The sequence below is a fragment of the Cupressus sempervirens genome, chromosome 10, assembly GCF_028749045.1.
Source record: "Cupressus sempervirens isolate cs-2001-9-10 chromosome 10, ASM2874904v1, whole genome shotgun sequence".
Taxonomy (NCBI): domain Eukaryota; kingdom Viridiplantae; phylum Streptophyta; class Pinopsida; order Cupressales; family Cupressaceae; genus Cupressus; species Cupressus sempervirens.
This window is the reverse complement of record NC_143127.1, coordinates 69952214-69968086: the sequence shown is the minus strand read 5'-3', so window position 1 is coordinate 69968086 and position 15873 is coordinate 69952214.

The window sequence follows — 15873 nt, the reverse complement described above, 5'->3', positions numbered from 1 at the left end:
AGTTGTCATGGAACCAGTGCTAACTGAGCTCACTCAGTTACCAAAGGAAATATGAAGGAAAATCATTCCTGAGTTAGTGTTGATATAGTTGGTTTGACTAATGAAGGATTTTCCTGTATTAGTTTTGTTGGTTAGTTCTAGTTGACTCATGGGATGCATTTCATTTATTTAAAATTGTATTCAAGCCAACTTGACAAGGTAAATCATATAAGGTCAAGTTGAGAATTGAATTGTGAAAGAGAAGAAGAAGCATGGGATTGGAAAGATAAATCAAGGAAGTGAGTTGACCGAGTTGCAAAGAACATTATGATAAATGAGGATTAAGTATTCAAGCTAGAAAATAGCTCTAAAATTAGCAAATATAGTTTGCATCATTAATCAGGTTATATCATTGTTACTCTCTAATAATTGTAGCAGTGAATCAAATCTCCTAATAGAGTTAGCTTAACTACTAATTGCCAAATCCTCTAATAAGGTGGCATTTCTAGATCGAAGTGTCTAAAGACCTCTAATAAGGCCACTCCTAACAGGGTGAACTAAATCTTTTAACATGGTCACACCTAACAATGTGCTTTGTAACCTTTAATAGGGTTGCTCCTAACATGGCTCACTTCAGAAGAGTGAAAAATAGTAACTAGTTGCAATTGGTGGTTTTGTCCAAATTGGGTTTCCACATAAAATCCTAGTGTATCTTGTGTTGATGTTATTTGCTTTATGATTCTACAACTAAGTTAATTAAGGTTAATCATACTTAATATCATAAGATTTTCATATTCAGTGTTAACAAAGTAACAATGCATATATTCAATATTGACCAAGTGTTTACCGAGTTACTGTGTTAACTGAGTGTTTCAGTGCTAACTGAGTTACAATAGTATATTCAATAGAGTTTGATTTTGTTTCGTACTTACATCTTAAGGGATATGGGATTTATTTTTGTGGTAACTGATTCACCCCTCCCCTCTTAGTTACTTCTCTTACATTTCCAACAATAAGTATTAGAGCGTTTGGTGCTTGCAGAGAAGATTTCAAGGAGTTAAGCTAAAGATGAATGTGTCTTACAGAAGGGAGATCCCTAAGCTGAACAAATATAACTTCAAGGAATGGCAAGAACTCATGAGACTTCACTTGGAAACCATTAGAGACTTAGGCCTAAAGTACCTAAACACCAAGTATGTAGCACCTACTGGAACTATGACTGTTGAAGAAATTATAGAAAAGGTTAATCATAACATTATGATGATTGATATTGCATCGACTCTCAATTATGTTAAATTTGACTGTGGTTTTGCTTATGAGATGTGGATCAAGCTGAAAGCTATTTATGGAGGTGATGATAATGTGAGGAGAGCTAAAGTAGAAAGTCTCAAAGGTCAATTTGATCAGATGATGATGAGAGAAGATGAGAACATTGCATAATACAGTGAAAGAATCAAAGCAAGTGTGTGTGCAATCAGAGCCTTAGGTGGGAAAATTGATGATGTAATATTGGTAAGCAAGGTACTCATAACCCTTCTTCCAATTTATGTAATCAGAGTATCTACTATTCAAGAAATGAGATGTGATCCTAAGAATGGTATAACCTTGGATGCACTAGTGGGAAGGTTGACTGCATTTGAGTTAGATAATTTTGATAATTATGTTCCTAACTTCAGTAACCTTAACTCTGTATTCCAAGCCAAGCTATCACTCAAGAAGAAAGCTGCAAAGTTTAGAAGCAAGAAGTATGATAGTGAAGATGAAGATGGTTGTGATGATGATCTTGAAGTCATTGAAGCATTGCTTGCAAGAAGATTTCCCAAAGGAAAAATTATTTTGATCTACTTTTCTTGTGAAGAAGTTGGTCACATTGTTGCAAGGTGTCCAAATAAAGAAGGCAAAGAAGAAAAGAAACATGACAAGTACAAAGGCAAGGATTTCAAAAACTACAAGAACAAAAGTAAGAAACCTTGCTACATTGCTAAAGGCTCTGATAGTAGTGAAGAAGATGAAATGGTTTGCATTGATGTTAAAGATGAATCAGATGATGAGAATGATAAGATGACCCTTATCTCACATGTTAGTAAGAATGATAAATGGATTATTGATAGTGGTTGTTCTCACCACATGACTGGTGATAAATTTAAATTTGAGCACTTGGAACACTATGATGGTGGAAGTGTCAAATTTGGAAATGATGAACCATGTTATGTGAAGGGAAAAGGTTGTATTGCACTAATCAATGATCTCATATATGATAATGCTTATTGGGTTGAAGAACTAAAGCATAATCTGCTTAGTGTGGTGCAATTGAATAACATTGGGATTCAAGGTATAATTCATTAATAGACAAGCCAAGTTGCTGGATGAAGATGGAAATCTAGTTGGGACTAGTAATCAAACAAGAGGTAATCTATTCTACCTAGATCTAACTATAAATTCATGTTTCATAGCTCAAGTAGAAGAAAGTTGGTTATGGCATAAAAGGTTGTGTCATACGAACTTTGATAACCTGGTCAACATAAGCAAGAAAAAAAGGGTTAGAGGCATTCCAAGCCTAAAGAAACATAATATGGGCATGTACAAGAATTGTCAAATTGTTAAGATGAGAAAGACTAGTTTTAAAAGCAAGAAATACCATTCTGAAGAAGTACTAGAGCTGGTTCATACAGGCCTCTGTGGACCTATTGGCATACAAAGCTATACTGGAGATAAGTACTTAATTTTTTTTTGTTGATGATTATTCTAGGATAATGACAGTTAAGTATCTAAAGGATAAATCACAAGCTTTTCATAAGTTCAAATGGTATATGGCTAGAGTTGGGAAGGAAACATGAAAGAAACTGAAATGTTTAAGATAAGATAGAGGAGGTGAATTCATCTCAAATGAGTTCAATGAATTCTACAATGAAAGGGGAATTGAAAAATAGATATCTACATCTGGTACACCTTAGTAGAATGACATTGTTGAGAGAAGGAATAAATAAATCATAGATTGTGCAAGGACACTAATGATAGAGAAGAATTTTGCTATCAAATATTGGAAGGAAGCAATCAACACTGCAGTTCATACCTTGAACCGAGTTTAGTTGAAGAAGGATTCAAATCAAACACTTTTTGAAGTATGGTATGGCTATAAACCTAATGTGTGTTACTTAAAAGTATTTGGAAGCAAACGTTATATTCTGAAGGAGTCAAGAAAAAGAAAACTTGATGTGAAAGTGATGAAGACATATTCTTGGGATATTCCAATAAGAGTAAAGCATACAAATGTCTGAATCTATCTACTCACAAAGTTATAGAAAGTGCACATGTGAATATTGATGAGTTTGCAGAAATGTTTGAAGAACAAAGCATGAAAGAACCTGAAGACTATAGAAACTTTGTTTACTATGAGCTTGACACTTTACCTGAAGTTCAAGCAAATAGTCATCAAGTCTTCTATTGACCTTATGGTCAAATCATTTGTCTATTAGTGACTTAACACTTAGTCAATTGGCCATGATCTATAATTGGCCATTAGAGACAATTGTAGATCAGAGACAATGGAAGTCTATAGACTGGAGAAATCTATTGAAAATGAAAAACTGGATCTACAATTGACCATGGATCAACTCAAGAAAGTGAAGGAGAAACTCTCTCAATCCCTAAAAAGAAGAAAATATCTTGTAGCATAGATGAATGACAATCTCTACACTAACGAAATAATTGAAGACATTTGTTAGGAAAGAAGTTTAGATGAAGCTGATGCATCAATCATAGATCTACTTATAAATAATCTTACCATACTTCTAGCAGTGTTAACCAAGCGTATCAATTGTTACCGAGCTAATCAATCATGTTGGGACTCAAAATTGTAGCCCTGATTTTGAGTACCATTGAAAAAATCAAGCCCTATAAGTGCTTTTTGATGCATGCATACTCAGTTATCCATTTGAGGCCTAAAAGGTGTTTAATGTTTCTAACACCTTGCATTCAGTATATCCACTCGTCCCATGAAGATGAATTGCTGTTTTGAGCCATTCCGTGAAGTCCCGTTTTGAGCATGTCCAAATCTACATTTTTTTGCCTATGTCAAACAACAATAGGAGGCGTTGTTTGCAATTGAATATCTCACACTCAGTAATATTTCATGACTCACTACTTTGGGAGTGTTTAGTGTCCATACTAGAGAACCTATTTTTCAAAATTTGAGTCATTTCAAATCTATTTGACTAGGTTTTGAATCCCTTAAAGTTGGTCATTTATTGTTGTTATGCTGATGTGAATTGGTCAAAATTTTGGGAGGCCCTGTTTGACTTGTTATAACTTTGACCCAGTTGACCAAAATGAAAAAAATTATTTTGCATTACATTCTAAAGGTCAGAGACTTGCTACGTTTCAATTTTGAGCTTATGAAAAATCTATTTGATTAGTTTTTGAACGCAATTCCAAATGCAATTTGTAACTCTTTACTAGTGTCAAGAAATATAGATTTGTTGGTACCACTATTTGGGATGTCATAACTTGAGATCCGTGATAGGTGAGATCAACTGTATTGTACCACTCTATTTTCCTCTAAAAATAATTTAAGTGTGCCAGTTTGCAAGTTTTGACGAATCAGTTTGCACACTTTCCTAGGTCCATTTCATTTGCAAAAAATCACTTTTTTGCAAGTGTTTCTAGTCTACAAATCTGAGTAGCCCACTTTGACCGCTCGTCAAATTTTCCCAGTTATTCATCATGAGCCCAAATCACAAATTTATATTGTCCTCATAACAGTGAACCAATGCCCCAATTTTCATGCCTGCAAGTGTCAGTTTGCCCTGTTTTCAGAGTCGATTTCGAATGTGATTTATTGTTTTCTGACATGTTTTCTTGTAGGTAGTTCTGAGAAGGCGACTTTGGTGGTCGATATCTTTTGACTAAGAAATTTTCATGAGACAAGATTTGGCAGGATAAGAGTATGCAAAACAAAGAATCAATGTGTTTGTTTTCAGACCCTGGTTTGGTGTTTTTGTCAGTTTTTAAAGTCGGTCAAAGGGCCTCATGGCACAAAGTTGATAGTTTGTAGAAAAAGAGTTAAGATGAGTTTTAATTGATTTTTTAGTAATTGAACTTGTTTCTAATCAATATGATGGGTTCAATGGATCAGCTTAGAATATTAGTTGTCCAATTTTTATTTTTTTTAGCCAGACCCACTTTGGGGCCTAACTAATTGCATCAAATTGATAAGATATGGGGAATGAAGGTGTTTTTTTAAAAGGATTATAAGAACATTCTTGGAAAGAGAGCTTTTGAGACTGTCTAGTAGGCCTTTGATAGATTAAAGGGTATGGAGGTTGCTTGGAACCAAGTGAAAGTTAGAGATGATGTTTTACCTGGAGATGATTTAGATGAAGATCAAGACAAGGACAAAGATGAGGAATGGGAGCATGAAAAAGAGTATCCAGATGATGATGAGGAAATACAAAACAATTCTCATAATACTTTAAAAGAAGACGAACCCAGTGAATCTGCTCCAGATGATAACTCGGACTTTGAAGATGATGAAGGCATTACTGAAGCTATAAAGCAAATAAAAATGCTTTTAAAGAAAAACTTCGATAAGAATGATGAATCTAGAAAGGAAAATGCTCTAGATCCTAGTGCAAATAATAAAGAAATCAATGAGAATAATAATGAACATGAGGATGTGAAGACTGTTGACGCCCATATTAAAGTGTTGCAAACAAAAAATGCAACAAGAGAGCGAAGAGAAAAGAAGAGGAAGGTTGTTGACTATGGTCCATCTAAATCTAATTCAAATGGGATGAAAAAATCCAAACCTTTATTAAGTTTTCAGGATATATGTGTTGAATTTCTTCGATTAGGATCCAAAAATGTAAATGAAATGTATGCTTTCTGGAAGGAACAAAAGAAAAGGGTATGATTTTTAAAACCCATCGTTGGCATATCCCCTGATCATGGTATTCCACAAGAAAACACTCCTCTACCATGTCTATTAAAAAATAAGATGCACATCCACCACAGTGGAGATACACTACATCACTTACCTCCTCAACCACCATGGATCTTCCCAAGGGATCAATGTCTTCTACTGGTTTAAAAATCACAAATCAAGGAACAAACATAACATGCAAGCTTTTGATTTAGAAGGTAAAGAAAAGAGCCCCACACAAAAGGATAGAAGCCGTATTTTTTAAAGAATTTCCAATGCAGAGAAGAGGATCTGAATAACCTAGGAGGCAATGTCAAGGAGGAAGCCGCAGTTAGAGAGGAAAAGGAAATCACAAAGCTACTATGAGAGATGTCTCATTTTCTTCATTTCTTGAGGCAATTGCGAGTCATGAAATGTCTAATCCTGATCAACAAGAACTTGGCAGCCCATTGGAGGGTCAGGGGTCTTTCAATGCAGATGGGAGATGTAGGAGATGAAGAATCCTCATAATTTCCTTGTAATTTCTAGTCATTTCCCAATGTGGGCACTTGGGAAAACAATCATAGAGCTCTGAGTTGTTAGGTATCATGATCAAAAATTTGAATTGGGAGTTGGAGCTGAGCTTAACATCAAAAGCACGCAGGAATTTCCCATTCATTAAAAAATACTTTTCGAATTAGAAGATTTGCAATAGTCTTTCCAAAAAAATGTTTAACAATGATTTCAAATTTGTTGAAATCAAACTTAAAGTAAGATCAGAAAATGATTTCACCTTGGTTTGTTTCAAAAAGTCCAAAAGCTTTTATCCCACATTCATTATGTGGTAGAGTTTTGATATGTTTAAGTACCAAGGCACACATAACACTAGGTGTATTAAAGACACCACCTTTTGAAGGCAGCTACTTGCACGTGAGACCCAACCATTTGACCATGAAATAAATTTTGAGCGAACAAGCTGACTAGTAATGACATGGAATTAGTGATGAATCTTAGACCAACAAGTGGAGCTAGGTGGCAGTTAGATTTTAGATGCATTAGATGATGACAAGTGGCTGCATCCAACGGTTGGTGCTTCCCCGCTTCATGGAGATGCTTGAAAGATAAGTAAAGTGAGGAAGTGCAAGGTTGCCATGTGGCAGTGGGCCCAGTTTGTGGAAACAATATGGTGACATGATTTTGACTGGACAGTTCGTAAGCCAATGAGAAGTTTCCATGTGGAAACATGACATATGGAACCAACCAGAGAGTACCAAGTGGTAGCAGGTGGATGATGATGTGGTAGATGTTGACCAATGGCATGCTACCATGTGGCAAAAGCAAAGTCAAAAAAGTTTGGCTCAAATGCATGGGTAGGGCATAAATAGAAATATTTTGAAAATATGAATTCTTAAATGTTTTTTAAAAAAAGGGGCTTCTGTGCAATTTTAAAATGCAGAGATATATTATAAATTTTTAACTTTAGAAAATTCAAAATTTTGAAAAATGAGATTTGCAAACTAGAGATTTACAATAGAGGTATATTTTTCAAAATGACTTTCTGGGAATTTTTGATAAGAAAGTATAGGCATATTATATATCGTCGGAACTGGGAGAAAACAAACTTTTTGATTTTGGAGTTTTTTTTTTTGCATAGGAAGCTATCTATTTAGGTTATTCAAAGTTTTCTCCCAGATTCTCAACTTGCAAATGCATTCAGGTATCGAAGTTCAAAACTAATTTCTAGTAGGGTAATGAGCCAAATGTGGGTAAAACATGGTAAAAATGCAGTTAGAGTCGAGTTTGATCACTTTCAAATCAGTTAAATCTAGATTTTATCAGCATTCCATGATGCATTTAAGATATTTTGGTTGCATAACGATTTTCATCATTTAGTAGAGATAATTCCAAGTTTGTTATAGAATAATGATGAAAACTAAATCAAAGCAAATGGGTAGAAAGATGAAAGAGGTTTTAGAACTACAAAGGATGGAATTTCAAGTGAACACATGTCATCTTTAGATTAGATGTGGGAATTCATTCCATGTCTATATCTTCTTCTTTCTCATCCATTGTAGGGTTGGTTCTAGTTTTGGAGAAAAAAGACTCACTGCTATGATGCCGTGTGTGTTCCAATCTTGAATTTTCTCAGATTTGTGAAACCAGGGTTCTAGTCTTGATGTTTTCTCATTATTTTGATTCCACCATCTTCTTCAACACATTTTCTCTTATATGAACAACAGTAGTGAAGATAATATAGCTAGTTCATATTTGTTAAGCATTTCTTTGTTTTAATTTCATGCATCTGAATGGATAGTTTCAAGGAAATGAATACAAATGAGTAGAATCTCTTTAGTTTCATTCTGATTCTCGTCTCCTATCTCTTGAATCTACAATCTTATGTGGTTTAGGGACAAAGAACTGAGACCCATTTGCATCCCTTTAAGGTTGTATGTCTGATATGTTTTGCTATTGGAACAAAGGGCCAAGTAAATGCTTGATGTGTTTGACAGGGTTGCTAGTTATTTGAGAGGGATACTTCATAAGAATGAGGTCTTTATGAACACCAATGTCCGATTCAAAAAGTGATAAGATAGATCTGATATCTTAGTGTATGAAATATGTCACTGATATCATAGGTGTATGTATTTGATTCATGGAATTGCCCAATAGATAAGGCATTGATCAACTATAGGATCACTGGTTCTTATTACTGCATATTTGGGGTCTTGCTGAAATCAACATCATTAATCAAATTTATTTCCCTTTAATGTTGAAGAACTAAAAAGGATGCCCTCACTTAGCTTATTAATTTCTTAGGTCATGTTATTAGCTCTTCCATGTCTGAGATTTGTGCATAAGTATTAGAAGATTAAGGGTTTTATCTGCTTTGTCAAGATTCAAGTGTATGTTTTAGCACTGGTACCATATAAGTAAATCTGAGGTACACCCACCTAGGTTTTGCAGAGCCTGAAGAAGAAGGGTCTAGCCTTATAGTTGGCCTATTGTCTAAAATGGTATGTTGAAGATGGAAGTAGCTTCCCCTAGATGTATCTTGTTCAAATCGAGGTAATTTGAAACCGTGTTGTTTCAAAACACCAACAAGTCAGACTACAGTTCATGCTGAGCATTTGAGATAGAGTACAATGTTAACTGAGATTTGTAGTGTCTATTGAGCTTGCAATGTTAACAAAGTGAAATTAGTGTTGACCGAGCCATGCTGTGTCAATTGATTAATTCAATATCTACCGAGTTTCTTAGTATTCATCAAGTCATACAGTGCTAACCAAGTTCCTACTACTCAAAAGTGATCAGTATGGACCAAACTTCAATGTCAACTTAGTGCTAGAGTTTTTTGAGTGTTGATAGTGTTTATCGAGTGTCAAAACATCACCGAGTTATCTTTAGGACCCGAGTTACATTAGTGGGATGACTTAGTGAATTATGATAAATTTGGTATTGTAGTTGACTCCAGAAGGTAATTAAGTGGATTGATATATGTAATTTATTATATCATATCCAAAATAAGTGTCTGAATAAGTAAGAAGCAGATGAGTGCGAATTGAAGAAGGCTACTAGTAGTATAAGGAAATGTAGAGACTTATTTATCACAGTCAGGTGATTATTGTTATTCAAAGGAATCTCATTCAATAAATTGAGTTATAGATTAGAGACCAACCACTGATTCATCCCAACAAGTGCATCAGTCAAATCCTTTCACAAGGTGGACTTAATAGTCTCATTCAAAATCTCCTAACAGAGTACATACTTCATTTTATGTTGTAAATCCTTTGTCAAGGTGGACCTAATAGTCCTTATTGCTCCTTATAGGGTAGATCACTAGAAGTGGTCAATTGTAAGCTTTAACAGGCCAACTTTATACTATAGTAATAAAGTTTGTGGGCATCATCCCTACCCCAATTTTACTTTTTATTTGAAAGGTTTTTTGGTTACCAAATATTGTGTCAAAGTGTTATGAATGTTTTATTGCTTTCAGACTTTCATGCATGCAGTTAGATTAGATTACATGGTGAATTAAAGTATAAATTTTATTGTTTCTTGATTCACCCCCCCCTCTCAGTTACCTAGTATATACTACATTTCCAAAAATTGGTATCAGAGCATTGGTTCTCACATCAAAAGTTTAGAAACTTGAGAAAATATCAGAGACAATGGAAGTCTATTGACTGGAGAAAGCTATTGAAAATGAAAAATTGGATCTACAATTGGCCATGGATCAACTCAAGAAAGTGAAGGAGTAGCTCTCTCAATCCCTTAAAAGAAGAAAAGATCTTGTAGCACAGATGAATGAAAATCTCTACACTGAAGAAAGAGTTGAAGATATTTTCTAGGAAAGAAGTTTAGATGAAGCTAATGTAGCAATCATAGATCTACTTGAAAATAATCTTACTCTCCATGAAGAAGCTAGAAATTTGAAAAGAGAACAAGAAATTAAATCAGTTAGATTATGTGAAGTCATGGAACAAAAGGAAAATGCCAAATAAGAAATAGAAGAAAAGGAAAATGAAATTATTCAGCTATCTCTTTAACAAATAGATCTAATTGATCAACTCAATGATGCAAATCAAGAGCTTATCAACTTGAGAATATAAAATGAAAGATTGAAGAATGACCTCAACATTGAGAAGCAAACCAATAAGAGGATGATGAAATCTCATGAAAGCATGAATCAATTGAATGAGAAAACTCAATTTAGACTCAAAGGCAAAGCTAGATTAGGATACACATAAGAAGGTAAACCATCTCAACAAGGAGCTCAAAAGAACAAAAAGGTCATACATCAAACGAGTGTTGGATGTAATGTCCCCATTTTAGCAGTTGACCAAGTGTGTGTACGTTAGCCTTGTTCTACATGGTCCCAAGGGCTAACGAAGGGTTTAATGGGATCTTGGAGTGTTTTGGCCTAGTCATTTCCAGTTTGGGCCAAAACGAAGTTGATTTACTCAGTTTCAGGCATACTTACTATCTTTAGTAAGTCGATAGGACACAGTGCAGGTCAATTTTGGTGATTGGATTCGATACTCCTCGGTGAGAGCTTTTCAATGAGCTATCACTCACATTATTCGGAGTCCGATTGCTAATACATTTTAATGCCTAAAGTTTTATTAAAGTAACGTCTAATTTAATTGTAAAATATTAAAGTGTTACTTTAATATTTATTTTATGGTGATGTGTACCCAAGGGAGAAATAAGGGGTATTTTAATATATGTTTTATATTACACATCTTTTATCCCACATTGCCCATATGAGTTGAGCAGACCCGTGGGAATAGAATAAAAGGAAGCATTTGTGGCTTCATTAGACAGGTTGAATATGAGAAGAAATTGGTGTGTAAGTTGCAGCTTTGTTCTTGGCATTTGAGGACATCTATCCTCTCTTGTAACATTCTAGACGTCATTCCCTTGGGGTTTGGCCTTTGGAATTCTTTCTTATTGGCTTCATTATCAGGCAGTTTAGTTGCATTTTCGGCTACAGGCAGATTTGATATTTTGCTCATATCTTCTTCACTACTTGTCCGACGCTTATGCTGCTTGGAGGGAATGGTATTATGAAGGTAGTGGACTGATTGGAGGACAAAGTATTGTAGCAGAAAGTTCGTAAGCATGGGTTGGAGTATTATGACAATATTTCTGAAGTAATTAGTGAGTTGATAAATCTGCCATGTATTTTGGTTTTATGAATTCTGAAAATAACATTTTATTAGTAGCAGTTCATTTCCACTTTGCATATTATTGTAGTTTTTTTCTTGTTTATGTTGTATGATACCAATTCCATGCACGAAACACAACAAACAAATAAATGTTTGATTTTCGAAGTTATAAGGGGTTTTAAGAAGTTGAATGCAAACTGTTTGACATAATTCCCTTCAGCAATTTGGTTTAGTTTTTGGGACATCCAGGGTTGCCCATTTTAGTGGTATCAGAGCTATAAGTCCTGCCATCCTGTGGAGGTCTTATAGGGAATTTGGAACAGCCGGATAGAGGGAAAAAGTGTTTGATGAAATGTCAAAACACTAAAATCAGAAATAAATAAAAAACATAGGCTAAGCATTTATGTTTGAGCATGCGACAGGGGTCTTATAATTTCTGCGATACCAGAGCAAGAAAAAATAGGATTTCAGACTTGCAAAGAAAATAGTCTAGTACATCCATGCAAGGGGACATTGAATCCAACCATACAGACACAGGAGATATTCTGTGATCAGGACAATAATATGGGTGATCGAGATGACAGGAATACAGGATTAGGCGGAGGCAGAAATGTTGGTCCAGATTAGGGGGAGGTACTATTTTGATAGTTACTGGATACATTAGAGCAGGGGCAGCATATGCAACAGGAGCAGAATAGGCGAATGAACATGATGTTGCAGCTCATGGCTAGACAGATGGGTGTCAATATTAATCCAGGTGATGCCAACAATAGAAACAATAACAATGAGGGAAACAATAACAACAGGGGAAACAATAACCATGAAGGCCAAGGCAACAACAATGGTCCTGAGAATAACATTAATGGTAATAATGGACATGACAACAATGGGAATGAGGCTGATAACTTTAGACACGTTGCACGCCCAGCACGGACTGCGAGCTCGAGACCTCTTCTACCCACTTTCCCACCCAGAGATCCAGTTCAACCAGTAAACGAACCACAGATTACCGAGTTACAGGATCAGTTCAGGAGGGACTGGGAGGCTAGTGGACTAGAGTTTCAGGCGGATATTTCTCTTAGAGATTATATGGACTTGAGGATGAGACACATGCCTAAAGTAGGAGGAAGGAATCAAAACTTTGAGCTGAGGAAGAAAGTTGGAAAAATTTCTTTACCTTATTATGATGCTTCAGGGAAGATGACTGCATGAGCTTGGGTGCAGAAGGTAGATACATACTTGCAGCTAAATCCTATGCCTGAGGAGGAGGCTATCAAGTATGCGGCTATGCACTTGGATGGCATTGCACATGAATGGTGGCATCATGGCATGGTGACTTTGGGGCATAATCAGATTACATCCTATGAGGAATTCATCGAAACATTGATTGGGAGATTTGACACTAAGGATCCCGAGTTACATTTCAAGGAGCTAGCATAGTTAAAACAGTCAGGTTTTGTGGATGCTTACATTGCCGAGTTTTAGCGTTTGTCTGTACTTGTTACTGATATCTCTCCTAGGAGATTGGTGGTGTTATTTTGTGATGGTCTTGCTAATCCATTACGAGGTTGGGTGAAGGGACATGATCCACTCACGTTAGCTGAAGCAACTAAAAAGGCACGAGATTTAGCCCCTTCGATATACAAAGGAAAAAACCATTCAACAAATTCTTCCTACTGCAAGGACAAAGAAAAAAAATCATTTCAGAAAGAGTATAGCAAACCCAAAGAAGGATCAAAAGGACTGGACAATGAAACCTTGAATGAACTTCGAAAGAAGAAGCTGTGCTTCCATTTTAGAGAGCCTTGGGAGTTATCTCATAAATGTTCTCTCAAGGCTAAGGAAAATCAAATGGAGTATTTTTCAGCAGAAGAGTTAGAGTTAGAAGGGGAGGATCAGCACTCCGATTCAGATGAGGGTAACACTATAGAGGAGAGAAACATTCCTAAGGATGATAGATCGTTGGCACGCTTGACAGGGGCCCAAAAGGCAATCACATTTAAGGTCAGGGGTACTATCCAGGGGTAGAAAGTGATATCTCTTATTGACACTGGGGCTACACATAACTTCATAGATGCACAGTTGGTAGCCAGGAGAGGGTTACAGACAGAGGAGCATGATGGGTTTAGAGTCATGGTGGATAATGGTGATAAGTTATTATGCACTCGGAAGATATCTAATCTTCGCATCAGGTTTGGAGATGGCTACAAGTTGGAGGATGAGTTCTATGTTGTGGACATGGGAGATTATGATGTCATCCTCGGCATGACATGGATGGCTTCACTAGTTGAGTTCACACTCAATCTAGTGAAATTGGAGATGAGATTCCAGCATGAGGGCAGAACCGTGGTACTTAGAGAGCTTTCAGATGGAGGTTGCAGAGTAGTGTCCTTGAGGAGAATGCAGAGACTTTTTCATCATGATGACATAGAGTGGGCAGCAGAGTGCCACATTATGCCAACTTCACCAAAGCCACAAGAAAAGAGTCATCCACTAGATGTCCAGAAGATACTTGATAGACATGCTAAAGTATTTAGCGATATTCCTCACGGGGTTCCTCCTGACAGAGGGATGGAACATGTTATTGAGCTCGAGGAGGGAGCCAAACCAGTTATGATTAGTCCCTATCGTCATCCTAAGAAACACAAGGATGAGATAGAGAAGGCGATTAAGGATTTGTTGGAGATGGGGCATATCAGGCCCAGTAAGATCCCCTTTGCTTCAGCAGTAGTATTGGTAAAGAAGAAGGATGGGACGATGCGCATGTGCATCAATTACAGGGCACTAAATAAGAAAAAAATTAAAAACAAGTATCCCATTCCTAGGATTGATGAGCTGATTGATGAGTTGCATGGGGCATGCTTCTTCACCAAAATTGATTTGCGATCCGGATACCATCAGATCAGGATGAGAGCAAAGGACATTGAGAAAATAGCCTTTCGATGTCACTATGACCACTTTGAGTTCATGGTTATGCCATTTGGTCTAACCAATGCACCTGCTACATTTCAAAGTTGTATGAACTAGGTATTCAGGAAGCAGCTAAGGAGATTTGTCTTGATCTTCTTTGATGACATCTTGGTCTTCAGTAAGACCTGGGAGGAGCACTTACATCATCTGGAAGAGGTGTTATCTATTCTGGAGAGAGAGTCATTGTATGCCAAGGAATCTAAATGTGAGTTTGGCATGACTGAGCTCCTTTACCTGGGGCATATCATTAGTGCAGATGGCGTTCGAGTTGATCCCGAAAAGATTAGAGCTATTGTAGAGTGGCCTACTCCCACAAACCTTACACAACTTAAGGGATTCTTTGGTTTATGTGGTTTTTATAGGAGGTTTGTTAAGGGATTCTCACAGATTGCTACACCCTTGACAGATCTTACCAGGAAAGGAGCCTTCGTGTGGATAGGGGCAGCACAGAGGTGTTTTGAGCATTTCAAGCAGGTAATGCCTTCATGTCCAGTTCTAACTCTACCAAATTTCATGAAACCTTTTGAGCTTCATTGTGATGCATTAGGTGATGGGATTGGAGCAGTATTGATGCAGGAGAAGCATCCCATTGCATTCGAGAGTAGGAAGCTCCGAGGAGTTGAGAAAAGTTATTCTATCTATGACCAGGAGATGTTGGCCATAATGCATGCATTGGCCAAATTTCAATCATATTTGGTAGGTGGACGTTTTGTGATCAAGACTGATCACAAAAGTATTAAATACTTCATGAGCCAGCGTGATCTTAATGACCGGCAACAAAAATGGGTGACTAAATTGCAAGCTTATGACTTTGACATAGAGTTTGTCAAAGGTAAGAAAAATGTGGTGGCTGATGCCTTATCTCAGAGACCTCACTTATGTGCTTTGGTAGATATTTCAAGAGATTGGAGAGATCGAATTATAGCAGAGTATGTCAGAGATGCTTGGGCTTCTGGATTGATTTCAGGTACCATACAGGATGATCGCTATGAGGTGATAGATGGATTGATCAGAGTTCAAGACAGGGTTTATTTGATTCCGTCATCACATTTGAGAGAGGCGATACTGAAGGCATTTCATGATGCACCCACAACTAGACATCCGGGGATCTTCAAGACCTATAGGTAGATTTGAGAGCGGTTTTCATGGAAAGGGCTCAAGGATGATGTTCAGAGGTATGTCAGGGAGTGTGTGGTTTGTCAATAGAATAAGGGAGAGCACACATTTCCTGCAGGTTTATTACAGCCCTTGCCCATTCCTGATAGGAAATGGGAAAGTATTTCGATGGACTTCATCATTGGTTTACCACGAGTGCAAGGAAGGGATTGCATCTATGTGGTGGTGGACCTCTTGACG